The sequence below is a fragment of the Bombus huntii genome, unplaced genomic scaffold (genome assembly GCF_024542735.1).
Source record: "Bombus huntii isolate Logan2020A unplaced genomic scaffold, iyBomHunt1.1 ctg00000072.1, whole genome shotgun sequence".
Taxonomy (NCBI): Eukaryota; Metazoa; Arthropoda; class Insecta; order Hymenoptera; family Apidae; genus Bombus; species Bombus huntii.
In genome coordinates, this window is record NW_026099330.1 from 28,891 (window position 1) to 55,775 (window position 26,885).

Consider the following 26,885-nt stretch of genomic DNA (forward strand, 5'->3'; position numbering starts at 1 on the left):
TCCGATTACTTTCTTTTGTCATCCCTCAACATCCCCACCGTCCATGCATTTGCTAGGCGTCCGCGACCGTTGCCACGTGCTCTTTCTTCTAGAACCTTCGGTGGAAGGACCGTTGGGATGTTGATGGTTCATTAGGCACTTCAGCGATATACATTGTCGCCGAGTGCTTTATCTCTATCGTCAGTCCGTCGGATTTGAAGTATGCCGGTCGTGACAGTGTCATCCGGACAGCTACAGTTCAGACGGCAAAAAGCATTTTGGATCGGGGCGTCAAAAGGCTTGTCCCACTGCCAATTCAACCCGATCTCGAGAAACCCGAACAACTAGCCACCGAGACGAAATAAGATGGGAACTTCAACCACACCTCGCTAGTTTGATCGGTACCCTCTCAACGGGGGGAGAATGTTACGCCATGCGGCTTACCATAGGTCATATTCTTAACTATCGATCGCGGCACTATAATGTCGCAGACGGACCGTCGCGTCTGCCCGGCAAACAAACATTGTAGTGGCAAGCGCATGATTCATTAAGCAGGGCGACTTCCAGAAACGTCGACTCGTGGTCGTTATTTTACCTCGCGTAAAAGAATGTGGCGTGATCCGAACGTAGTGGGGGTCGCCTTCCAGAAAAAACGAAAAAAATCGAAAGGCGTTCAGAACTTTTCGAGAAGTCGAACCGTCAACACAGGTGGTATGTCGCGCATTACTTATCAACCAAAACGCAGTTACATTTTTTTTGTTCCATTTATATCTTTCTAGTTAATAAGTTGTTGAAATAAACATTAATTTATTTGTGTTAATTCTGTGGAATTTCATTGAACTACTGAACTGATCAGTTCGTGGCGTCGATTATTTAATCGTAACGGGAAATTACAACTCTCGTTGACGTGCTATCTCGCGATCGCGTCTCTCCGCGAACGGTCGAAACAAAATGATTCACTAAAAACTGTCCTGAATTCCTAAGAACTTATTTACCGCAAAACTGACAAAGTGTTTATTTAAAAAATGAGGTTGAAGGTAGTCCTTTTCTTTCATTTCATTCATTTTCATTTTCTTTCTTAAGTATGGCTAACACAATATCTAATCAATTAAAATTTTATATTTTCACGTGAAAAGTTTCTTTAGATAATTATTATCAACATGATGACTAACTCTTACGGATTAATACGTGTCTGTAGGGCAATCCGGTGGACTCGATCGGCTTTTTACTTCGAAAGTTGAGTAATCGGTGTCGCTTTCTTACGCATCTTTGAACTGTATAAATGTTTTAAAATTGTTTGATCCAGAATGTACCACACCGGACAATCAAGAAGGCAGGTGCCTTGACTACAGAAAATGTAAACCTCTGCAAGAAATATGGCAGATACAGTACCGTACAGCCACCGATTTTTATAGACGATCAGTGTGCAGATACCAGGGCAATGTTACGATCGTTTGCTGTCCGAACGATCCAAACAAAGAGAAGAGAGAAATTTTAATAAAAACTGTGTATAAATATAAGGCTTTGCGACCACCATACTGAGGTTTTAGCAACGTCTCTCATACCAGGGTGGTCGATGGTAAACCAGCTGAACTTGGTACGTTTTATGTCTTTCTTTCCGATTAATAATAAGCCATTTACTGCAAAGAATGAACTTTAAAGGCATTAAACAGCACATCAATGTACATTTCAATTAGACTAAATAATAATGCTATGATTTTATCGGTAGTAACTTTACTTATTAACTTGAATTATTTCTTTCTTTTACTTCATGTTAGGAAGAGTATCTTTTTGCTTGAAATAAAAAATTGATATAGGAGTAATAATATGGATAGAGATCAAAAACTGTTAGGGCAGAAATTACACGTTTGAACTTTATAGTTCAGTATAGTTCAAATAGAAATTATATAGAATTATTTAATAATTTGTATTCCACTGGAATAAAAATTTAATTTCTGTCTTTATCAAATCTCTGTTTCAGAGTATTTGTACGTATGTACTTATCGTCTGCTGTATGATCGAATTTCGAATAGGTAATAATCGTTGTTACTCGTTATGTGAGAAAAAATTATGTATATTCACAACTATGACTATTGCATTTTAGGCGCTTGGCCATGAATCGCTGCATTAGGTTTTCGTAATCCCCGAAACCCAGACAAACCACTATGGAAGTGCGGAGGTTCCCTGATATCGGCTAGGCATGTTTTGACCGCAGCACATTGTGCACATATGGATGGAATAGAAAACATACACAATCATAATATTGCCATTCTTAGATTGGTGGAGGAGGTGCCATTTTCGAGTAAGTCCTCAAATATATATATATATATATATATATATATGCTATTGAGTATTACTGAAGTATCATATCCTGAAATTTCTTACTGTACACATATATTGTGTCATAAAGCGTGTATAATTCTTTCTCATACTTTTGGTCATTAGTTTCCTGCATTTTCATTTATTTTTTTATTTTTCAGGGTACGTATATCCCATTTGTACAAAAGAGCCCCTACGAAAGAGCAACTTCGTCGGCTATAACCCCCTTGTTGCTGGATCGGGAGCATTAAGATATAGTAAGTGATATCAATTTTATAATAAAATTAAATAGTTCCAGTCTTAAATATCTTTCTTATTTTCTTCGTAGGACGACCACGACGTAATGCATTAATGGAAGTACAAATGCCAGTGATTAAGAACGCCGAATGCAAAATAGCTTATTCCAAATTTCCTAATGCACCTGATATCACTGATGGTATAATATGCGCCGAACATGCTCAGGGTGGAGAGGATTCTTATACGGTAATTAAGTTACAGAGTTACTACAAACTATACGGTATCTGAAGACACGTCGATTCGAATTAACATCAAATCGACGTCTTAAACATTAAAAATAATAGATAAACACAATTTAATAGTTTTGCCCACTTCTCACACCTCGTTATGGTATTTAATCTAATTTCCTCTAATCTTAGTTTTGCTCAAAATACATATAACATGTACGTTATAAATTGGAGTATTTCAATACACAAATCAATAGAAGATTATTACTGTATATAAGTATAATTTCAATACAATTCGATCGATATATTTCAGTATCTTTGATTAAAAATTTAACGATCCTTTCAGGCTGACCGCGGCGGATCACTGCTGATACAACATGAATTAACCTCGTATTTAATAGGTATTGTGTCTTATGCTTATAAGTGCGGCACAGCTGGGTATCCCAGCGTTTACACTAGGGTCACATCGTACCTTGACTTCATTCTCCAAGCGATGCAATAATATGATATTACTGTTCCATAAATATCATTGTGTAAAAAACGTAAAGTTGGATTTTCTTATTGTGGAGATAAGAAACAGCTCAAATTTACATTGTTTTGTACGTTACAAATTATAGGCTTAAAATGTACGAAATGTAACTTTGAAACGACACTAATTTTTTACGCACGATAAACCTCCACAACTTAGGTATGTAAAGATGATAAACGTATATTAATTCTATTAATTTGGTAATAATAAACCAACTTTCTGAGAAGTTCTGTAAATTTCGTTTCTTTTGTATCAAGAGAATAATGGAATATTCCACTTAGATCGTATACTTCTTGTATGTACGTACAAAATTTTCCGGCTAATCTAAAACACTTCATAAGATAGAGAGCTTCTGGAAATTCGGACACAGAGAGTGCATAAAATACAAGATAAGTCTCGTGTCTTTCAAAATTATTTTTTATTCGCTAAAAACGTCCTGTGTACTCATGCAATCACATGCAACCTCGAAACTTCACTTATTTTTTATCACTTTCCAATTCAATACACAGTTTCTGCATTTTTGACTATATGTAAGAGAAATTTCCATTCAGCCAAAGGTGTACTTACAGATTATAGATTCCTATACGACTCTCAGTAAAAATTTATCCGCACTCCAGATAGTTAAAACTTCTGTCGACCGTATTGATCCATCTGCACTCTTCGTATGACGTCAATATCTGTTCAGTGCTGCTGCGCAGGTTTCTTTGTGTTACGTCAATTCGTTTGTGACCGTTGCGCGAGTAATGGCGCTTTGCAATGGTGATTTGCAGGAAAACAGTGCAGGATGCTGTGATTCGTTTCTTGTGGTCGGAGGTTATGTTTGATGCCTATATTTATCAAAGATTTAATGCACATTATGGAGAAAGTGTTTTGTCACGAAGTGTGTTTGAATGGGCACAAAAGTTCAAAGAAGATCGCACAAGTGTTATGAAAAAACAGCTGGACGCCCGTCCACATCCACGATGACAACATTGAACGTGCTCATGAACTTATGCTCTATGGAATAGACGAGTGACAGTGGATAATGTGGCAAATCATTTGCAAATCAGCCACGGCTCTGCTTATGCAATAGTACACGACAGATTTGGATTTTAAAAAGTTTGTGCGAGATGGATGCCGAAAAAGCTGATGAAAAGGTGAAGACGACGATGCATTCGTGGTTCGCAGCTCAGCCCAAAACATTTTTTAATGAGAAAATATAAAGGTCCTTCGGCAAATGGACAAAGTGTATACAGAAATCGAGTGATTATGTCAAAAAATGATGTATGTCTTTTTTGACAATTGCTTAAAATAAATTCTACACCGACAGAGCGGGTAACTTTTTACTCACCCTCGTAAGACACTTAAATTTCCAATCTATTATGATGAATAAAAGAGCTTATACTATTAAATCTAATTGTATTTTGTTGCATGAGAGTACACGTGTATGTGATGTACATTACCTTTATATCCCCTTGAACGCTTCAATATTGCGCATATATACTATATTTTGTACAGCTTCTATAAAATTTCGTATGTTTGTTTAGGCTGTTAATCTAGAGGCTGGAGTACAAAGAAGTGGCACAATGATGTGGGCTGATGACATTTATAATTATCAAGGAATCACCCCTACATTCGCTCAGGTATATATCGTTGACTATAATGTATTTAACATATATGATTGTTAGAATATTAATAATTAATTTTTAATTCTATCAGAATTTTAATGAAACTGTCCCTTGGGAAGGAAGAACTGATACCTTGATATCACGGTTTGTACATCCTATATATACGACAAATTTTAGAACATTATATAACGAAGAACCAGATCGTCGTGGCCATGTGATGTGAATAAAAGGACTTGAATTTGATGATATTTTTATAATGTTAGATAACATAACTAAGTATCTTCACAGTAAGATAGGATGACATGGTTTACATGATCTTAATGTTGTTCACTCGAGTGATGATATTATAAGGAAAAGCGTAATATCACAGGTAGGATGATTCATAATTTAGAACTACTAACTCATGTATGTATTAAAAATTAAAGAAATATATTAAATTTTATAGGATATTTATGTTTAGTAACCAGTAATTCAGAGATTGGTATTCATGGTTACTATAACGAGGCTGTAGAAACGCACCCTTTCTTCTTTGCAAATGGCCCTGTATTTATGTCTAAGCCGAAACTGGAACCTCTGAATAATTTAGATTTATTCTTGTTATTTTCTAAAATACTTATCTACAGTATACCATAAGGAATGATACCGTATCGCACCTAATCAAGTGCCTTAAGAAACATCAACAGGATATCACAGTAATCCCTTATCGACTGATATGTAAGTAAAAGTTATCTGTCATTGTTATACACAATTATGTGTTAGTGTTATACACAGTTATTTATCATTTTCTATTAATTCAGTTGTAGCCACTACAATATCTATGACACTGGTAGTAATTATAAGAACAATAATGATGTTCTATAAGAGGAAATGATGATTAGGAACAAAAACTTACAGGTAAGTCAAAGTATATGTTATTTGCCATTTGAAAAGAAAGTTACTAACTTGGAATTTTTTGATAAATAATAATTGTGCAAAATATATTGGATTTCAAATTTGTCAAAAATTGAAATTTAAGAAGCATTGTAATAATATAACATTAATATTTTGATTTTTCAGGAGATATCATGCGGTGGATGGATAATATGTAAAAAATATTAAGCAGTATATGAATTTTCATATTGCGTAGAGATAACAAAATGAATTTTAAAAAATGTCGACATGGTAATAAGAAATAGCATCATGACAAAGAATATATAAACACAGTTTCATTTTTTATAAATAAAAATTTGTTGTTCCAGATTTTGAAATATAGTGAAACGTTTAATTAGTATCTTAATATCTTTAAATAATTATTATTTTAGAATCAATTGTAATTGTATCATACGTACTTTTGAATTCGTGCAAGAACATATGTTATTTTGAAGTAGTTATTATTAGGAAATTGTTAGACGCGAACAGTATGCGAAAAGTTAGTATGTAGTGTAATAATTATCAATCAAAGCACAAGAATTAAATTCTTTAGGAAAAAATTTCCGGAATTTCTTATTTACATGATTATAAAGAAATCCATAACAAAAAGGAGCTGCTTTCTAATACTTCTCTTCCTTGTAATGCCTACGTTAACAATAACGAGGTTCGACTTTTTGTTTTTAGAGGGATACTGGAAAATTTGAAAGTACAGTACCATTGGGAAGAAAATCACGATATTGAAAACGATATTTGCAAGTAAATTTCCAAAAAATCTGTTTTCAAATTTTCGCTTTCTATTTCACATTAAAAGAAAGGGAGGGCTGCCTTCTTTTTCTGCAAGACAAAACAAACATTCTGAATCTCGTATCAATGAATGATGTCAATAAGTTATTTTTCTTTTCAGATTGAACAATATTCCAGATTTATTCATAATTTCATACTACGCGAAGAATAGACTTTCATAGGTATATAAAGGAAATATTAAGTATAGGAAAACTCTTTTTCGTTGTAGGTGACATATGCTTCACGGTTGAACACATGTATTTTTGAACACATATAAATGAAAAAGTACTCTTATGGAGAAAAAGAATTGATACCTTCGATTGACATTAGATAATGTATATAAACTTATGAACAATCACTATCACTATCAGTTTGTATTTTAGGTGCACACGCAGATTTGTTGGAGTTCTTATAAAATGTACTTCCTGTACGAACGTTTTATTCTTCCAAATTTTACGATACTATGTCTCATATGATAACTATATGGATTAAACGTAATATAAATGATCCGAAAATAGACTCGAACGACATTAATTGTCTTTCTATTTATACCAATATCGAAAATACAAGTAAAGCTGGAGCAATAGTATGCAAGAATGGACTATTTATTATTTTAAACCAAATCATAGCATATTCAGAATGCACAGTATTATCATGAAACGACGAGTTTTATGTTAATTCCGACCGATTACAATACCTTTCTTTCGTTTACAAGGAACGACGAGACTGGCAGTTGCGTGATTTCCAATGCAAAAGCCGCGATATCTGCACGATAACCTAACCTCAACCGATTTTGTTGTACTATTCTTACGTGGACTTCGTTTGTACCACTTTCGTAACAAAAATAGAATACGTAGAACACAGCATTCCGTTATGCGATATTGTCGATTCCTAACATCCGAAAAATCAGAGATAATTTTTTCCCTACAGTTGTACATTTGTGTGAAAAATTACGAACGTAAAGTTGTTTGGTGCATGCACAGTCCTCCCCTCCGCTGCATTTGCGTGGACATGCTAGAAAGATTCACTTTTCCACGGTGAAACTGTATGTATTATAATTTCATTTTTACAAAGGTCGAACATCCTACTATGCATAAATTTAATATTAATATAAGCAGGTTTCGTGTTAAGTATTACATCTGACGTATAAGCACACGTGTGTACGAGCCTTGGTTTTAAATGTCTTATAGTAGACACCGAAAAGATTATTCAGTTGGATATCTGACTCAACATCAATATTTTACTAGGAGATAACATGTTAAGAACACGTTGGTGGATGGCATGGGAGATGATGAATGAAGACATACTTCTGTGAGATACATAAAATAGTAGTCAGAACGTATTTTGGCGCTTGGGGACAGCAACAGCTTTTTTTTTGTTTTTATTTATTTGTTGAAATTACAATCAATTCTCGCGTTGAGAATTTTCAGTAATTTTTCCGGCGTGGCGCAGTGACATGGCTGTTTATTTACAATAAGTTAATACTTATTATAGATAGGTATAATTTATAAGTATTATAAGTAAGTGCATATGCTTAATTTGGATAATTAAATGAATCTAACGTTTAGGTCTAGCGAGTAGTGCCTCTTCAGCCTGCGAATCTGGTCCGTCGTATCGAGTAGTCCAGTGATTAGGGGGTTTCGGTGTTTCTTGACTCTTTTGCTATATCTGTCGCTATATTTTGCTATTTCCTCTTTGACTGTAGGTATCTTGAGGTCGCGATGGATGGTTTCGTTGGTAACATACCAAGGTGCGTCTATTAAGGCTCTTAGCGCTTTCGATTGGAATCGTTGTAGTATTTCGATGTTGGAGTTACTTGGACAGCAACAGCTGGTGATACTGTCATACACCTCCATTTATAAACTTTCGAAAATCGATGTGACCTTCAAACTTTAGTGTATTCTGTTTCACAGCACAAAATGTTTCCGAAACGTAAGTTTATTGTTACAATAAACTTGACTAGTGGCTCTGAAATACTATCCTTGAAAAAACAATGGGGAAATTGGAGCAAAAAAAAAGAAGGAAATAAACAAAGACCTTGTTGGTTCGTAAAAATAAAATATGCTACAGGAAAAATTTTTTCCAACGGATTGAGATGCGACAAGCTTTAAAAGCTATGACGCGAATCGAGCGTTTGTCTACAAGAGCGCATTTTCGGTGGATATATATGTCGGAATGACATTGGGGATAGGGTTGTCGGTGTTTGAGGAGTCTTCATTGAAGGTAGCCATCGTTGCGGTGTAACGAAGATACGATTTATTGACACAGGTATGAATAACACAGGTTTTGACAATCTACCACGGCGGTGAGACGTCCGCGACACTAGTGACAGTGGTCTCCGGTTCAATAACGAATCCGCGGCCAACGGGATGACAGATGGGCGTTCTCGCTGAATCTAAGTCTGACTCGTAAAAATAATTGCTGAGCGTAAAGACGTTACTCTTTGGTCGACGGGAGCGCGTAAAAGAATGCCCGTCCCGTCCCGACGATGTCACAGAGGAAAACTATAATGGGGTGTGTCTAAGGACACGAGATCATCGGATTCGTCGAGGAAAGCCTTCGTTTAGGAAGTAAGGGAAATTGACGTTGCTGCTAATTGGTCAATCTCCATATCGGTGGTTAGAAAAAGATGTTAGCCGCCCTCGAGGGAAAGTTGCTAGTGGGAGACGCCGCTCGTTGAAAAATATGTCTCCCCTATCTTCCCGTAGTTGGGACAAAGACTGTTTGTCTGTTTGAAGGACTTTAGTTAACTAAACCTTAAGATTTATAACGGGCCCTCCAGCTAGCCGAACATGTACTGCGGAGACGCATCGACATCTGGCAATCATCTTACTCGAAGAATAGGGTCTGCGTGTGGCGAGCCACGGGACAGAAACCGTTGGAATGTTTACTGTCGCGTGTCGCCACGAATATTTCTTTTAAGGAGAGCTATAGAATTACTCCATACCTTTGTTAGGCAAAGCGTTTATCCCTTGACCGCGGCTACGTTGGGCGACAGACTGTCACCTCGAGCCAAAGCTCACCGTCACTAATCTAGAACAATTACAATCGGATTGAATAACTACAATTGTTCAATTACAGCTATAGTAGACTCTAGGTTAGAATGTTGCGAGATTATCTAAAATTCCAAAGGCTCCGGTGTTCTTTCATCTCCGACATATAATTATATAATGACTCATTGAAAACCAGCTTTCATTTTTTGTTGATAGTATGGTAAGAAAATGTGAAGTTCGAACGCTTGTAACGATTGCCTGAGTTGCGTCATCCTTGGTTTTAGGAAAAGATAGGGAAGTCACTGAAGGGTGTCGCGGCTTCGATGTCTTTCGTAGCTGCGACGCGGAGGCCTCTCGGTTGTTCTTTGAACAATCGTCAACGTGGACGAACGTCAAAGCGAAACCACGCGAATTCGGCATTTCCGATAATACGGAACTCTGTAAACGCGACTGCGTTGAATTCGTTCGATTAATTCCTAGCAGTATCTATAAACAGTGAACTTAAGGCCCCATACACAACTGCATACGCTAGGTTGTAAGAAATAATAGCTATATAAGTATGTAGCGGCGCATGAGTTAGAGAACGATGCAAATCGAGAGCGACTCATATTATTGTTTTGCCTCGTGACACTTACACAGTCTTGACGTACATGTAACGTCAACAAATATCTCCAACAGACTCAGGAAACCTGAACAGCCTTGCACACGACACCGACTCCCAAAACAAAGGAATATGAATTCGGCACATAGGCATAAGATAAACGAACATCTAGAAGGGCTGTGTCTTGATCGAGTCTTTCAGTCTTTCGGTAACGGTCAAATCGCACACTTGTAATCCTATTATAAAATAAAGGTACCTCGAACTCTGGTTCAAGAACCCAACATTTTTTTATTATTATTTTCCCATTATTTTTACGTGACATTTTGGCGATCCTGCCAGGATCCATTCGCTTCAGTGTAAACGAAGTTACGATTTCGGTCTACGGACATTATTGAAGATCGAAGGATTCGAACTACTTGTGTTATGAACTTTGCTGTCAATAATTTACCACGGTGGACCAAATTAACGGGGCCACTGTCAGCATAGAACAAATCAACAGAACGAGTTTGACACTCAAACGCATTTGAACGCGCCACAGAGGAAAACACCGCAAGGGAACCTCATTCTACGAACTTACGTATCAAGGTGAGAAAAGTCGGAATTCTTTTAAACAATATAGAACGCGAAAAGTTAGTTTCTCTAGTAACTCTAGCGAAGAGACAATATGAACAAGAAAGACACAAAAGCCGAGACAAGTTTACCCTCTACAAGTGGAGTTCAAAATAAAACGGGAACACTCGATTCCTCTACCAGAGCAATTTTAGACTTAATACAGAGACAGAACGAAGAATTTCGACAACAATTTAACGAAATAAAGAATGCTTTAAAATTAGCGAACGAAGAAAATAGAAAACGCGCTAACGAAATGGAAATATTAAGTAGAAACCTCTCTCGTGTTAAACTACCACAAATAAACGTAAAATCAACTGAATTCGGTTCTATGATGACTGACGATGACGATAATATATCAGTATTAAAACACGATACTAATCCACCTCCACCTATGCCACAAAAGCCACCAACATATGTCCAACCATCCAATTCAACAGCTGGAAACTCTGGAAATCTAAAAGCTGTTTAGTATCTCCGATACTAAACGGAGAAAACGATATAAGTGTAGAAGATTTTATTCGTGAAATAAAAGAAATGAGAATGATGTGTAGCGAACAAACGTTATTATTAAAAATGATCAAAATAGAGAAAATTGTAGGAAAAGCCGCAATGACAATCCGCAATATCCATATTAACGAATTCGAAACTCTGTACGAAGGATTAAGACGTAACGTAGCTACTCAAGCATCAGTAAGAGAACACCAAGATCAGTTAAGAGTGATAAAGCAAGGAATAACCGAAAGCGTGCAAAATTATAACATTAGATTTCGACGTGTTTTCAACAAACTTCAATACAGCATTACCAATGAATATAAAGACGAACTAACTCGATGAGCGATGAACGATCGACTATACATGGTTTCTGTGATTGACTATGTAAGAGGCCTTCGTTCAGAAATAGGACACGTGCTATTGGCTAATCCCCCCCCCCCAAACATCATCGATGCAGAAAAAAAGGCAATGGACGTGGAAAAATACTTTCGCGAAGACAACGCTCGCAGACGGATGACACGACAAACAACCACTCCACCATCTTATCGTAACCAGACGTCTCGTCCAGTAGGTAACCGCTTCACGATTACAAGTAACATGAATAACAAAACTCCACCCACACAAAACATTCTACCAAGAATGAATAATTTTACAAAGCTTGAAAATCGACCATTAAACGAAAGGCCACAAACGAAATGTTTCAAATGCGATCGATTGGGACACCTTGCCAATCAATGCCAAAATTTTCGAATACCGCCTCAAACAAAAGCCCCTCCAGGAATAAACCACATTCAAGAACAATCAGAATTAACAATGCTACCTCAGGAAGATTATCCACAATACGACTACAATTACCAGGACGACGAGGATTGCGATTTTTCGTTGACTCGGGAGCAGGAATCAACTTGCTTAAACGAGGATGCTACCCAGGAAGGACAATAATACCAGACACATAGAAATTCTCCATGGAACATTCCAAATACGAATCCAATTCCAAAATTAAACTAAATTTATTCAACAAAGAGATAGAATTTTCCTTAGTAGATGATAATTTCCCTATCATAGAAGACGGCATATTAGGCTTACCCGGTTTAAATCAATATCGATTCGAACTCTCCAATAAAACATTAAAATTAGATAATAATACTCTTCTGCTGCAGCAAGAATCACCCCTCGCATCGGGAGAAATCGTTCAAAAAATTGTATACTTCGACGGAAAGCCAACGCCAGTATGCTTTATCAATGGTGGTAAGTTTTCAGTCCAAATTTCTAACATTATTGAAAATATAAACACTGTAGATCAAATCTAAAAATTCAAATCTTTGATTCGACTATCGCACATAGAAAAACCTCTTAGAGAACCTATGTAGTATTTTCGTCTGTACCTACTTAAATTATATTTATCTTATTTTCCTTTAAGCATTCGTGAACGTAGTGGTAATGAACTTCAATGTGTTTAGAATTTTTTGTGAAATTTCCGTACTTTGCTATACTTATCACTCCAGAGTTATCGTCATAAATTTTTACAGGGTTATTGTCTAGATTTACATTGAAGACCTTCATAATTTCTCTAATAGACATTAATTCACTCACCGCTTCCGATAGAGCTACATACTCTGCATACGTCCAGGCTTTTGTCACACACCTTTGTTTTTTAGATTTCCAACCGATTACATTTCCATACAATTTAATTACATATCCAGAAGTAGATTTTCTATCTAAATGATCTCCTGCCCAATCAGCGTCCACATAACAATCTATCGTTTCACACTTTTCATTCCTTTTCTAATGTAACCTTAAATCTTTAATATTAAATATTTCAATATTTCGGTACAAATATTTCAATATTCGCAAAGCATATTTAAAATGTGTCTCGCTACAACAATCTTGAAATCTACTTAAGATAATTCACACTATAACTTATATTGGGTCTGGTATTTGTACTAATATACAGCAATGCGCCAATTAAATTCTTGTATCCAATGTCATTTCTATTTATCTCAGCGTTTTCAATTTTTAAATTTGTTTCCGTTGGTGTACAGTACAATTTGCTGTTTTGTAATTTATATTTGTTCGCTAATGATTCAATGTATTTCGTTTGGCTTAGTTTCATTTCATTTTTTATATAATCATACTCTATATTTATTCCAAAATATTCTTTTACTTCACTTAAATCTTTCATTTTAAATTTATCAGGTAATAGCTTCTTTACATTTTGTATCCTTTTTTTGTTTTTACTACAGATTAACAAATCGTCTACATATATTAGCAAATAAACAACATTTTCCCCCTCTCCATGAGTATATAGGCACAACTCTATGTTATTCTTCTTAAAATCCAATGTCGTCACATACCTATCAAAACACTCATACCAATCCCTCGGACTTTCTTTTAACCCATAAAGCGCTTTCGATAATTTACAAACTCTATTCGTTCCGTCCGCATATCCCTTTGGTTGATTTACATATACCTCCGAGGTTACTTCACCATTTAAAAAGGCAGTTTCTACATCCATTTGCTCAATTATTACTCCATTTTGACAACAATATGATAGCAATATCTTAAAGGTCTGATTACTCGCCACTGGAGAATATATGTCATCGGCTACGTTTCTTTGTTGAAATCCCCTTACCACTAATCTAGCCTTATACCTGTCCTCTGATTTTTTCGTGTAAACCCATTTTACATCTAATACTTCTTTGCCTTTTACCCTTTCTACCAATTTCCAAGTTTTATTCTTATAGAGACATTCTATTTCCTTATCCATAGCCTGTTTCCAAACTTCACTATTTTCACAACAAATCGCCTCCTCAAATGTGCAAAAGATATCTACTCTACAATAATTTGCGTGAATCTCACTACTGTTTTCCTTTTCTGGATACCTTACTGGAGTTTTCTTATTACGTGTAGATCTCCTAGGAATCTTTACGCTTTCAGAACTATTATCATTTTCATCTTCTCTACTTTCTAACTCTTCCTTATTCATGCTGTCCAATAAATAATTATCTTTACTATCATCGCTAACTGCATCGAATGAATTCTCCTCAAAACCGATACATTTTTTGTCTGTTTCTACGACCTCTACATGTCGCTACTGTTATTTTTACACCTAATAGGACTCTCTAACCTACTTCACTATATCCTAACAGAATTCCCATATCTGCCTTCTTATCCCATTTGGAAACTCTTTTTTGTTCTGGCCTTCTTACAAAAACTTTACTTCCATATAGATGTAGATTTTTAACACTTGGTTTTCTCCCGAAGAATATTTCAAAAGGTGTCTTTCTTTCTATAGTATTCGCTAATATTCGATTTTTCAAGTATGCCGCTGTACAAACTATTTCCGGCCAGTACCTTTTATGTACTTTCGCTTCCGCTAACAAGCAACGCGCCATGTCCATCACTGTTCTATTATACCTTTCCGCTGTCCCGTTTAATTCATGTACGTATGTTGGGCAATTATTTATTCTTATACCTTTATCCCTAGCAAATTTATAAATTCGATTATTTAAATATTCTTTACCATTATCGCATCTTAATATTTTTAACCTCTTGCCCGTTAAATTTTCGGCTTCATTTACGAACTGTACGAAAGAATCAAAGACCTCATCTTTTGATTTTATACAATAGATCCTAGCTATTTTACTATAATCATCGATAAATGAAATGAAATATTTTTCTCCATTGAATCCGGTAGTCTTAAAGGGACCACATACGTCCGTATGAATAATTTCCATTATTTCCCTAGCCTTAGTTCGATTATTTTTGAAAGGTAAGTTATGCATTTTGCTTTCTATACACACCCTACATTTCAAAAGTTCCTTTTCAAATTCATTCGGTATGCCAGTCACTAGCTGCTCTTTACCCAAAATCTCTAAATATTTAAAATTTACGTGTCCTAGCATCCTATGCCATCTTTCCTTTTTACTCATACCACTACGTTCGGCGCTGTTTACTAAGTGCTTCTTCCCTTTCAATATACTTTTTATTCTATATGTCCCATTCTCTTTGAACTGAGCTGTAAGTATATTATCCTCATCTATTACTTTCGCAATATTTCCTTTGGAAATAACCGTATTCTTATCGTCTGCTGGTTTACCTAAACTAATCAAATTTGCGGACATTTCTTTCGCGTAAAATACTTTCCTCATATTTATTTTATTTTGTTTTCCGAATGCTTCAAAATAACTTATAACATTCCCAACTTTTGTCGCTTTTATCGGTCTATTATCGCCTAAATATATATTTACCGGTTCTTTTAGGTCGATAGATTTATCGAAATAATTTATATTATTAATTATGTGATCGGTACAACCGCTATCTAATAGCCACACTATTTCGTTCTTACTTATTTCATTCGTCTCACTGCTGTTTGCTGCGTGCGCCGTTGCTGTCCATATGCCTGCTCTTGAGTTTCCATGCTCGCCCGTGCCGGTTCTTGATTGATGATGAAAGTTTCCACGTCCTCTGCTCGTATTGCCTTTGTTCTCTCTTCCTCTGTTTCGACCAGGTGTTGGCCCATGCCAATAGCCGTTACTGCTTCCCGCTTGGACGCCATTTTGACACTCTCTCGCAAAGTGTCCTAATCTTCCACATCTGAAGCATCCTTCCTTTTTTGCAGAAAAGGCGTTGGTTTGCCTTTCTCCTCGATTGGATTTATTTTTCTTCTCTGCTATCTCTATTTTATTTTTTACATACGCTACCGTTTGATCCTCTTCTTTCAATGCGTCTATTATGTCCGCTATGTAGCTGTATTCTTCGGGTAACGTATTCAGCATGTAATTCAGCTTTTCCCTCTCACTTACTTGTGCGTCCGCACTTTTTAATTCATTTATTAATTTTTCGAAATCGTTAAAGAATGATGCTGAATCACTGTAGTTCTCCAGTCTTATGTTTTCCAATCTCCTTCTGCATACGATCTGCAGTGCCGTCGACTCTTTCAAGTACATTTCATCGAACCTTTTTATTATATCATACGCCGTTTTTCCTTCCCTAACATACTCCAATTGTCTGTTCGATATTGCACTATAAATTATATTTATCGCCTTCAAATCCTTTTTGTCCCAGTCTTCATCGTCTCTTTCGTTCTTCATTCTAGTTGTAACAACCTCGCATTCCTTATATTTGAGAAACATCGTGATTCTTTGCTTCCACATTCCATAATCCTCACCATCGAATATAGGTATCATGATTTCCGATCTCTCCATTTTAATTGATTCTTCTTTTTTTTTCTTTTCTTACTCAAGCGTTCCTACGTGCTCGAAGTATATTTTTTTTCTCTGAAAGTTTTTTTTTCTTTACTGAAAACTCACTCGCAAGATCGTAACCACGCACTAAATATCTTGCAAAACTAGTAACCACGCTCTGCTACCATGTTAAGGAAATTCGAGGATTTGGGAATACAAATAATTGACTATATTTCCCACACAACAGTTATACATCTATATTACTCTCTGAAGAACGTCTTGCACGCACGCTGGTCGCCAACCGACTATCCTAGATTCTTCTAACATCTGGCAACAGTCTTTTGTCTCCACTAAGACCTTGACGCCCTCTAACCCTTACACACACACTCTCATGTACAGTGTAAATGTATCACTTCCCTAACAAATAAGTATGTTATTTCGTTACCACTTATCTCGTTCATCTCGCTGCTGTGTGCTGCGTGCGCTGTTGCCATCCATATGCCTGCTCCTGAGTTGCCATATTCGCTCGTGCCGGCTGCTGATTGACGATGGAAGTTTCCACGCCCCCTGTTCGTATTGCCTTTGTTTCCTCTTCCTCTGCTGCGACCACGTGTTGACCCACGCCGATAACTGTTACTGCTTCCCGCTTGGACGCCATTTTGACACTCTCATGCAAAATATCCCACTCTTCCACATTTGAAGCATCCTTCCTTTTTTGCAGCAAAGGCATTAGTTTTCATTTCTCCTCGATTAGACTTATCTTTCTTTTCCGCTATTTCTATTTTATTCTTCACGCACGCTACCGTTTGTTTCTCTTCTTTCACTGCATCTATTATATCCGCTATGTAGCTATACTCTTCGGGTAACGTATTGTTTTCGCACGTTCGCTGGGAGACGCGATCTCGAAGAAGCGCGCCAACGGGAGTCGTAAATTCCCGTTACGATTTGCTAATCGACGCCGCGAATCGCTCGATCCCTTATTTCGTTTAGGATAATAAGGGTAGTTAAATGAAGGATAACGCTGTTGCTAACAGGTTATTATATATTTTCACAAACCAACAACTTCGGTGTAACACAAAATGAATATTTGTTATGAGATGACTACGAATGAGTGCGACCTGAGTCTCTAGACGGATTATCGCGTATACTGATGGATTTGTCGACTCATTGTATTCGAATTGCTGACCGCTTGACGAGATGCTTGATTGAGACTGACTGATCTTCGGGTGTAAACCCGGTCGAAGGATGTTGACTGTTCGAAGGATGTAAAGTCAGTGATGTTCGGAGACGATGCTGTGGCGGAGGAAAGCTAAGGATGGGTGTGTCTAGCGCACGGGACCATCGGATTTGTTGGTGACGATTTTGACTAAGGGAGTGAGGGAAATAGTCTTCGTTGTTAATTGGTTAAACGAAGGGTCTTAACCGCCCTCGAGAGAAAGTGGTTCGTGGGAGGAAAGTTGCATCATACGTGAGAAAAACCAACTTTCCCTTGTCAAGCCGTAGTAGACAAAGGTCTTTAGAAATGCTTTGGAAACAGACGTTTGTTCAGTTTGAAGGACCTCGACTAGGAAATTCCTAAGATTTATGGAAGATACTTGAGACTATTGAGGGTACGCAGTGAGTATCCGAAGACATCTGGTTGCCATCTTGCCCGCGGTGTGTGGCCTGGGCTAGGTAGAGTTACGCGACGTAACACGTATTTATCATGTAATTCAGCTTTTCCCTCTCACTCACTTTTGCGCCTGCACCTTTTAATTCATTTATTAATTTTTCAAGATCGCTAAAAAACGATGCTGAATCACTGTATTTATCAAGACTTATCTTCTCCAATCTCCTTCTGCACACGATCTAGTGCCGTCGATTCTTTCAAGTACACTTCGTCGAACTTTTTCATTATTTCATACGCTGTTTTTTCTTCCCTAATATATTCTAATTGTCTATTTGAGAAGGCACTGTAAATTATATTTATCGCCTTCAGATCCTTTTTATCCCAGTCTGGATTGTCTGTTTCAGTCTTCACTCTAGTTATAACAATATCACATTCTTTATATCTCAGAAACATTGTTATTCTTTTCTTCCACATACCGTAACCCTCACCATCGAATATCGATAGCATAATTTCCGATCTCTCCATTTTAATTGATTTCCTATTCTTTACTCAAGCGTTCCTACGTGCTTGAAGTATTTTTTCTTTTATTTTATATTCTTTGAACGTTTCTTCCCTTACTAAACTCGCAAGACTAAAAACCACGCACTAAATAGCTTGCAAAACTAGTAACCACGCTCTGCTACCATGTTAAGGTATAGAGAGGATTCGAAAATACAAATAGTTTACTTTATTTCGCACACAACAGCTATACATATATATATTACACTCTGAAGACTTCGATAACCTTCTTGCACGCACGCTTGTTGTCAACCACCTCCTCTAGATTCTCCTAACAGCCTCCAATCGTCTTTTGTCTCTACTGAGACCTGGACGCCCTCTGACGCTTACACACACATTCACGTGTACAGTGTAAATGTATCATCTACGTAACAAGATCATCAACGTAAAATCCTACCGTCCTCCCGAACATCATAAAACCGAAATAAATAAACAGATGACTGAAATGTTAAACAAAGAGATTATAGAACCCTCCGACTCTCCCTATAACTCTCCTGTCTGGGTCGTTCCAAAGAAAATCGACGCATCAGGGAAACAAAAGTGGCGAGTAGTGATTGACTTTAGGAAGTTAAACGAACTAACAGACCAAGACGCGTATCCACTACCTGACATTAACGATATACTATCACAGCTAGGAAATAAGAAATATTTCTCCTCTTTAGACTTATCCTCAGGGTTCCATCAAATACCCATGGACGAGAATTCAAAGAAATACACTACATTTAGCACACCATAAGAACACTTCCACTATAATAGAATGCCATTCGGGCTCAAGAACGCACCTGCTACCTTTCAAAGAATGATGGATACCACGTTAAGAGGTTTGATTAACAATCATTGTTTCGTTTATCTCGATGATATCATTATATTCGGGCAATCGATGGAAGAACATACTAAAAACTTAGTCATTATATTCCAAAGACTCGGGAAAGTAGGTCTAAGAATACAACCAGATAAATGTGAATTCTTAAAGCCCGAATTAGAATATCTAGGACATGTAGTGACAGCAGATGGAGTAAAACCTAACCCTAAAAAGATAGAAGCAGTAAAGAATTTCAAACTACCAAAAAATCCTACAGATGTAAAATCATTCCTTGGGCTAGCTGGATACTATAGAAAATTTATTAGAAACTTCTCTAAAATTGCCAAACCTCAATCTATTTTTAAAGAAGGACATTTAGTATTAATTCATAACGATCATAAAGAACACAAGATAGATACTGAATGGCCAGGGCCATACACCATTGAAAAAGTGAAAAACCCCTTATTATGAAATAATAGTAAATCACTCGATTAGGAAAATACATGGTAACCGTATTAAACCTTACTTTCCAGGACGATCTTCACCTTCTTCATAGTTAGCTAAGCTAAACGTTATACCCCTTAATGGTAGTTCTATATATCAAGAAAAATTAGCTCATGCATACTTATATAGCGAATCCGTAAACGTAATTATAGGTTTAGACATTAAGGATATATATGCAAAACTCAGCGAAATTAAAAGATTTAGACTAATGTTAACAGAACATTTTAAAAGTGAATGCCCGTATTCCAATGAAATGATTACACGCGCTCGCAAAAGAAATTTAGACAATGTAATCATGCATATTAAATTTATGACACACACTTGTTACCGAAGAGGCTCATTGAATTTTGTTGGATCCATTTCTAGAAGTCTATTTGTAACTCTGGATAACGATAATTTAGAATTAATGAATAAAAATATAGATAAATTTTTTGATGAAAACAATAACTTAAAAACCAATATAACTTACAAAACAAATTTCAAAACTATAGCTTTACCCTTAACTGACAGTCTAGAAGAAATCCTAACAAAAATTGAAAACGCTCCAAAAATCATTAATAATGTATAATCGTATAGAATGCACCTCAATCAAATTTCCAACGAAGTAAACTCTCTTAATTATGAACATAGAATTAGAAGTCTTAAGAAATAGGAACTAAGTGTCTTATAAATTATTAGTTATATTGATCTAGCATTACTAGGAACATATGTATATTTAACAAAATAGGATTATTCGATATTATAAGCAAATGCCTACCTTCCAAATTATGTATTCGCGTATTATGTTGTAAAACCAAAGAAAAAAAAAGACACAGGTATAAGCAATATCTCTAGACCAATAGAGCGCACCTTTAAACACATATTCCACACCTGAAATACAACCATTACGAGAATTACCTGAAGACACCAATTCAGTCATCCTCGAAGCAAGGCATGTAAGATTCCAAAAGGGCATACAAAAGGAGGCACTACACCGAAAATAAGAGTCTGGAGGACCAGCCGCACTCTAACACTGGGGGAATGTAACGTCAACAAATATGTCCAACCGACTCAGGAAACCTGAACCGCCTTGCACACGACACCGACTCCCAAAATAAAGGATTATGAATTCGGCACGTAGGCATAAGATAAACGAACATCTAGAAGGGCTGGTTCTTGATCGAGGCTTCAGTCTTTCGGTAACAGTTTAATCGCACACTTGTAATCCTATTATAGAATAGAGGTATCTCGAACTCTGGTTCAAGAACCCAACATTTTTTTATTATTATTTTCCCATTACTTTTACGTGACAAGCAAAGCGTAACGATAAACAAACTCCGGGCAAAACAATGTTGCCGCTGCGTGCAATCGTCAACCGAGGTTGAATTTAAAGTTTTCGATACTCCCCCGAGTATAAATAAAAGAACACGATCGTTAAGACAGTTAGTATCGAACATTCTTATAGCGAATTAATATCGAACGAACGTAAGCATTACCTTGTATACACATATCGAGCAACACTAAGCGAACGACGACTAATTCTGTACTGCAAATAATTTTAAATACATTTGACTACACTAAGTATCAACTCGTCTGGTCATTAATCAACAACGCGTTTAATCGTCCTCCACATACATGTTGTATAAGCTACTATGTGTATATTTATTTATGTTTCCCATAGTACAGACGTATTCCTTATTTTATTGTAGCTGTGTAATTTCAGTAGTCTTGCATAAAGGACATCTGTTTTGTTGCAATTGTATCAGCTATTAATTGTAATACTTGAAGCGTTTGTATCTAATCGTCATGCATCTGTGGTGGCACTCGACCATGGAACTTTCCAACGGCTTCGCGACACAAAGCGCTATACCTTCAAAGCGTAAGGCCGACACGCCTAATGTACCATTGATATCCCTACAGTTCTTTCGCCGAATATTCGGAAGAATGCATACGCGGCAACCGTTGCGGACATCTAATAAACGCGTGCGTAGTGGAGATATCGAGGGGCAACAAAGAAAAGAATCCATTTGGTTTCGAATCAAAGATTCATTCTGCCCCGAGCTGCGGAGTGCGAAAGGTTAAGCGTCATAGCGAAGCAAACACAATTAGAGATACGTGATTATTGACTCTTGATAGTTAATCGTTAATCGTTAATCGTTGTTCATCGTTAATCGTTAATTGTTTTTGATCGTTCATCGTTAATCGTTAATTGTTGTTGACAGTTAATCGTTAGTCGTTAATTGTTGATCATAAATTGTTGACTGTTGATTGTTAATAATTTAATTAACTTTTTTGTTGAACATCAAGAGTATTTCTTGTGGGCACCTTCACCCACTATCCACCTCACATCGTTATTCTACATACGGAAGGCAAGATTGATATCAAGTTCGAAGGACAGACCGCAGAAGTCTGGTCTCTGCTATTACCACGAGACCTTTCGAGACCGCGCAAGGAAGTGCCGGGCCCCTTGCAACTGGACCCAGTGAAACGAGACCAGCCGTCCGTAAACGCGGCATGTGGCGATGGCTTTAGTATCCCATCGCATTTTCGTGACGGACAGGGCACCAAGGATCTCTTTTCTTGTGAACACCGGTGTCAATATAAACGTATACTCGTGCAACAAACTACGCGGATCCGCGAACAAAGATACGTACGAGCTGTTCGCGGCGAATCGAGTGGTCGAAGCAAACCGAAAACGCCTTTCGCGAGTCAAAACGCATCGTCTCTGACGCCACAATGTTAGTGTCACGACCGGCATACTTCAAATCCGATGGACTGACGATGGAGATAAAGATGTGGCGGCACTCGGCGACAATCGGCGGCAATATCGCTGAAGTGTCTAATGAACCATCAACATCCCAACGGTCCTTCCGCCGAAGGTTCTAGAAGAAAGAGCACGTGGCAACGGTCGCGGACGCCTAGCAAATGCAAATGCATGGTGGGGATGTTGAGGGATGACAAAAGAAAGTAATCGGATTCGATCGAAAGTCAAATCATAAGAGCTTCAGTCTTGGAAAGTCACGCCTAGAGTTTGGAAGTGGATTGTAAAGTGAATTGTTGTTAGAAAAAAAATAAAGTTTCTTTTTTTTATTTACACCTCAAATTTCTTTTTTTATTTTGTTATTTTACGTGACATTAGCGCATTCGGTATCGGCAACAGCGCGTGAACGACAAATGGCAGCCGCTAGGATTCGTTACAAAATCTTTGTCTCCCGTGCGATTAATTCTGTATTTAGAATAATTTTAAATATATTTGACAATATCAAGTATCAACTCGTCACGTCATTATTTAAATCATCCACCACAAATCCAAAAACAGAATAAGGAAAACAGAGAAACGAACAAATAGAAAATTAAGTTGCTAACATGTTTTTCTATAATAATATTTTAACATCAATATTGTAATACGCAATGTGTTACGCCGCCTAAAACATCTGCACGCCAGCCCGCGCGACCGGACAACAACCGACCTGCGTAACGTCACTTCGACCCTCAATAAACCTAAGGACCCACCATAACTTTCACTTCCCTGTATTGTTTCGCCATGTGTCTTCAATCCGTTTGTCTTGAAGAATTTCTAAAGCTTAAAAATATTCTCGAAACACAGTCGGTTTTTAGAGAGGTCCTTGGGTTTATTAGTCGCACTTAAAACACGGAGAAAGCGGGTATGCACCCATTAGGAAAATCCGAATAGCCCTGTAATAAAACAAGCTAGGTTTTTCTCACGCACACAGTCATCTATCCACCACGATGGTAGGAGACTCGATACTCATCCCTTCGAGCAGTAGTGCAGGTCATGACCAATCGACACCGCGCTTCGTGGCCCTCACTTTTTCTAACGAAAGTGGGAACAACGAATCCGCGTTCTTTAGGCACAGGGGCACACCCACACCGAACTTTTCTTCCGTATTAGAAAAAGAGCGACAGACAGTCTAAAAACTAACGCCTAACGCGGCAGTCTACACATAGCGCGAGAGTCGCATACTTCACGCAAATCTTTTGTCGGTTCTCGGTGTTGTCGAACACACATCTTCTCTCCTAAATATATTATAGTGCTAAGTCCATTAATACATTAATTTCCATTATAAGAGCCCTGCTCTAGCGTACATATCTATCGCATCTTCATGCGACAAGTTGTTAACTATTTATTTCTCTACGTCAGTGTAATCTAAGTGTTGGAAATATATAATTTATAATTCTGTGAATCACAGTGTTATACAAACTCAATCACCCCTATTATCTCAACGGAAATCAGGGGATCGATCAATTCGTGGTGTCGATTGTTATAATCGTAACGGGGATTTACGACCCCCGTTGACGTCTCTCCTCGCGATTACGTCTCCCCGCAATTGGTCGAAATTTACACAATGTGAAAATGAAAAAATTGGAAGCAACCGAACTACGGATGAAACTAAATCACTTCGCTGCTTGTAAAGATAACTTTTAGTGTTATAAACATAAGTCAAGTAGCAAAGAGCATAAATTGAATTTACCCAAACTCTTCTTGAAATCTGACAAAATGATTCTTTATTTTGTCAAAAAAATCTTTACGTATTTTCCATTCCCATTCGTCGCTTTTTTCAGTGGCGTGTTTATCGCTACGTCGAAACTCCGTCGGGTAGCAGTTAATTTCATTTAAAGTAGAAAACTATTCAGAAACGTGTATACGTTACACAGCAACAAACCAGTCGCCCTGTTATTACCTCGTTCTCAACAGTTCAAATTTCAGGGACAACCGACTACTTAGTATCGACCCAGTACGTCATATTTACTCGCCAAAAGAATTGTAAACGAAAATTGTAACCAGACGTGCCGTTAGTAACTACCATTTTTCGCGAAACTTCTTTTTCATTTGGCGGAAATTTAAACAAACCCCGAAACACCGTGGCGTTTTGCAACTGTCTTTAATCCTTTAAGATAAAAAAGATTGACGCAAAATTTTGACGGGATGAAATTTCACGATATATTCAGGTGAAACGATGCGAAATTAGAGCGAAGCTTATAATGGGAATATAGTTTGCTTGTCTGTTGTCATAAAATGAGATATGCAGAATATATTAAAAAATAGAGTATATGTAATACGAAACTTTATATTATTCATGTTATTATGGACAAAATATCACAATATGTTCATATATTTAAATCTCCTCCGAAAAAGATTATTGTATGTAGAACACAGTTTAACTGTATTTTGAATTCTTGTTTATCAGATCACAATTGATAAGTTGATATTAGGATGATTATCCTCATTTGAAACAATTTTGTGACTGTTACTTGTCAATATACTTTATATCTTATGTACATTTTAAATATAGTACGCAAACTCGAAGTTGCAAGGAACATTAATAAAAACTCAATATTTCAATAACGCCTTTCATGATTATAATTAAATATTTTTTCAAAATGTCGTATCAGTGTTACATCTAGCACCCCCTCCCCCACACACAAAAGTTTACCAATTTATAATATATGTACTAGTAGATTGACAAGTTACGATTTACAGGTTATATAGAATTCTATTTTATGATTTTATAATTTTTCGTTAAATACAATAATCAAATAACTTGCAAATAGTAAAATTTCATTTGTTTTATCGTCAAACTTGTGCAAGGGAACATATTAATGCTGGTAACTTTAGTGACTTGCAAAATTTCAATAGTGCAAGACAGGCCAGATATTCAATTGCAATTGGTTGCTATCCATATTTTCATCGGTCTTACAATAACCTTATGTTATCAATTATGAATTAAAAAGTTAATGAAATCACAACTCACCCAAGGCCAATGGGTATGACTTCTTTTCGAAGATCGATTGAAATCTCGAGTTTGTTGTTTGAGACATTCAGTTACCACAAGACAAAAACACCACTCCATTACAGCCGACGTAAACAAAACATGACAGATTCTTCCAATTCTCGGACAACAAACATAGGCATACATACTGTTTTAAAGTCACAGTCTGTCGTTGAACTTTCGCCAAGTAACTTGATACGCACATATACACGTCCCTCGAAATCAGTTTTCGACGAAAATACATACGTGACATGTTATGTTGCAACCGAACGTGAATTTCTCGCGGGAAATAGCCTGATATCGTTTATTTATGCGTCTCTCAAATACGAATTTTACTATACACTTCGTTTAAGACACGCCATTTTGCAAAACGATTATCGAAAGATTACTGCTTACATCGAGATCGAGAATAGATTCGCAGGAAGCTGGATGCCGCGATTTCTTCCCGCGCTTTACTTTCTTCCGAAGTTGTGATTGGTTGATTTCCTGCTGCCATATTCGGTTTCGCCGAGAATCGTGAACACGTACGCTGGAAGCAATGCGGGGTAATTATTTAATTTATTTCATAATATTATTTAACATATATCGTGAAAAGTTCTGAATATTCGGATTCTTCTGTTATCGTTTCATCGTATGTTAGCATTATCAGCTCTCGATATCGAATTGGCAAACAGAATTTTTCTCATACAAAGTAAGTCACATTAAGTATATGTATATGTATAGTCGAAGCAATGCAATTAAAAATTTTTCCATTTTAATTGCTATTATTTATCACAGACATTTTACCGAGCATTCATTTTATAAATCTTATACATACATATATATATATATATATATATATATATATATATCGGGTTTACATTAGAATTAGGGTTAGGGGCGTGAAACGAATCTTCGTTTGGGTTACACGTTGTCGTTATGCAATGGAGAAGACATTGACTAGTGCAAATACGATTATTATAGAACCGGACAAGTAACCGCGGTAGTTAGGTGCTCGAGATACTAATGACAATGATCCTAGGTTCAATAACGAATCCGCGGTCAACGGGATGACAACAGAACGTACTCACAAAGTCTAAGTCTGAGAATAATCACTGATCGCGAAGGCGTTACTCTTGGATCGATGAGATCGCGAGCGAGAAAGCCTTTCCCGTCCCGATGATGCCA

General features: G+C 36.8%; 1 protein-coding gene across 1 annotated transcript in view; it reads left to right on the forward strand.

The window, feature by feature from the left end:
• The first annotated feature begins 213 nt into the window (after positions 1 to 213).
• The window catches only part of LOC126876356 (venom serine protease Bi-VSP-like), a 34,821-nt gene continuing 8,149 nt past the window's right edge, over positions 214 to 26,885 (forward strand). The window contains exon 1 of the mRNA XM_050639213.1: positions 214 to 690. The gene's annotated coding sequence lies outside the window, so the exon portion shown is untranslated. The remainder of the gene's footprint in view (positions 691 to 26,885) is intronic.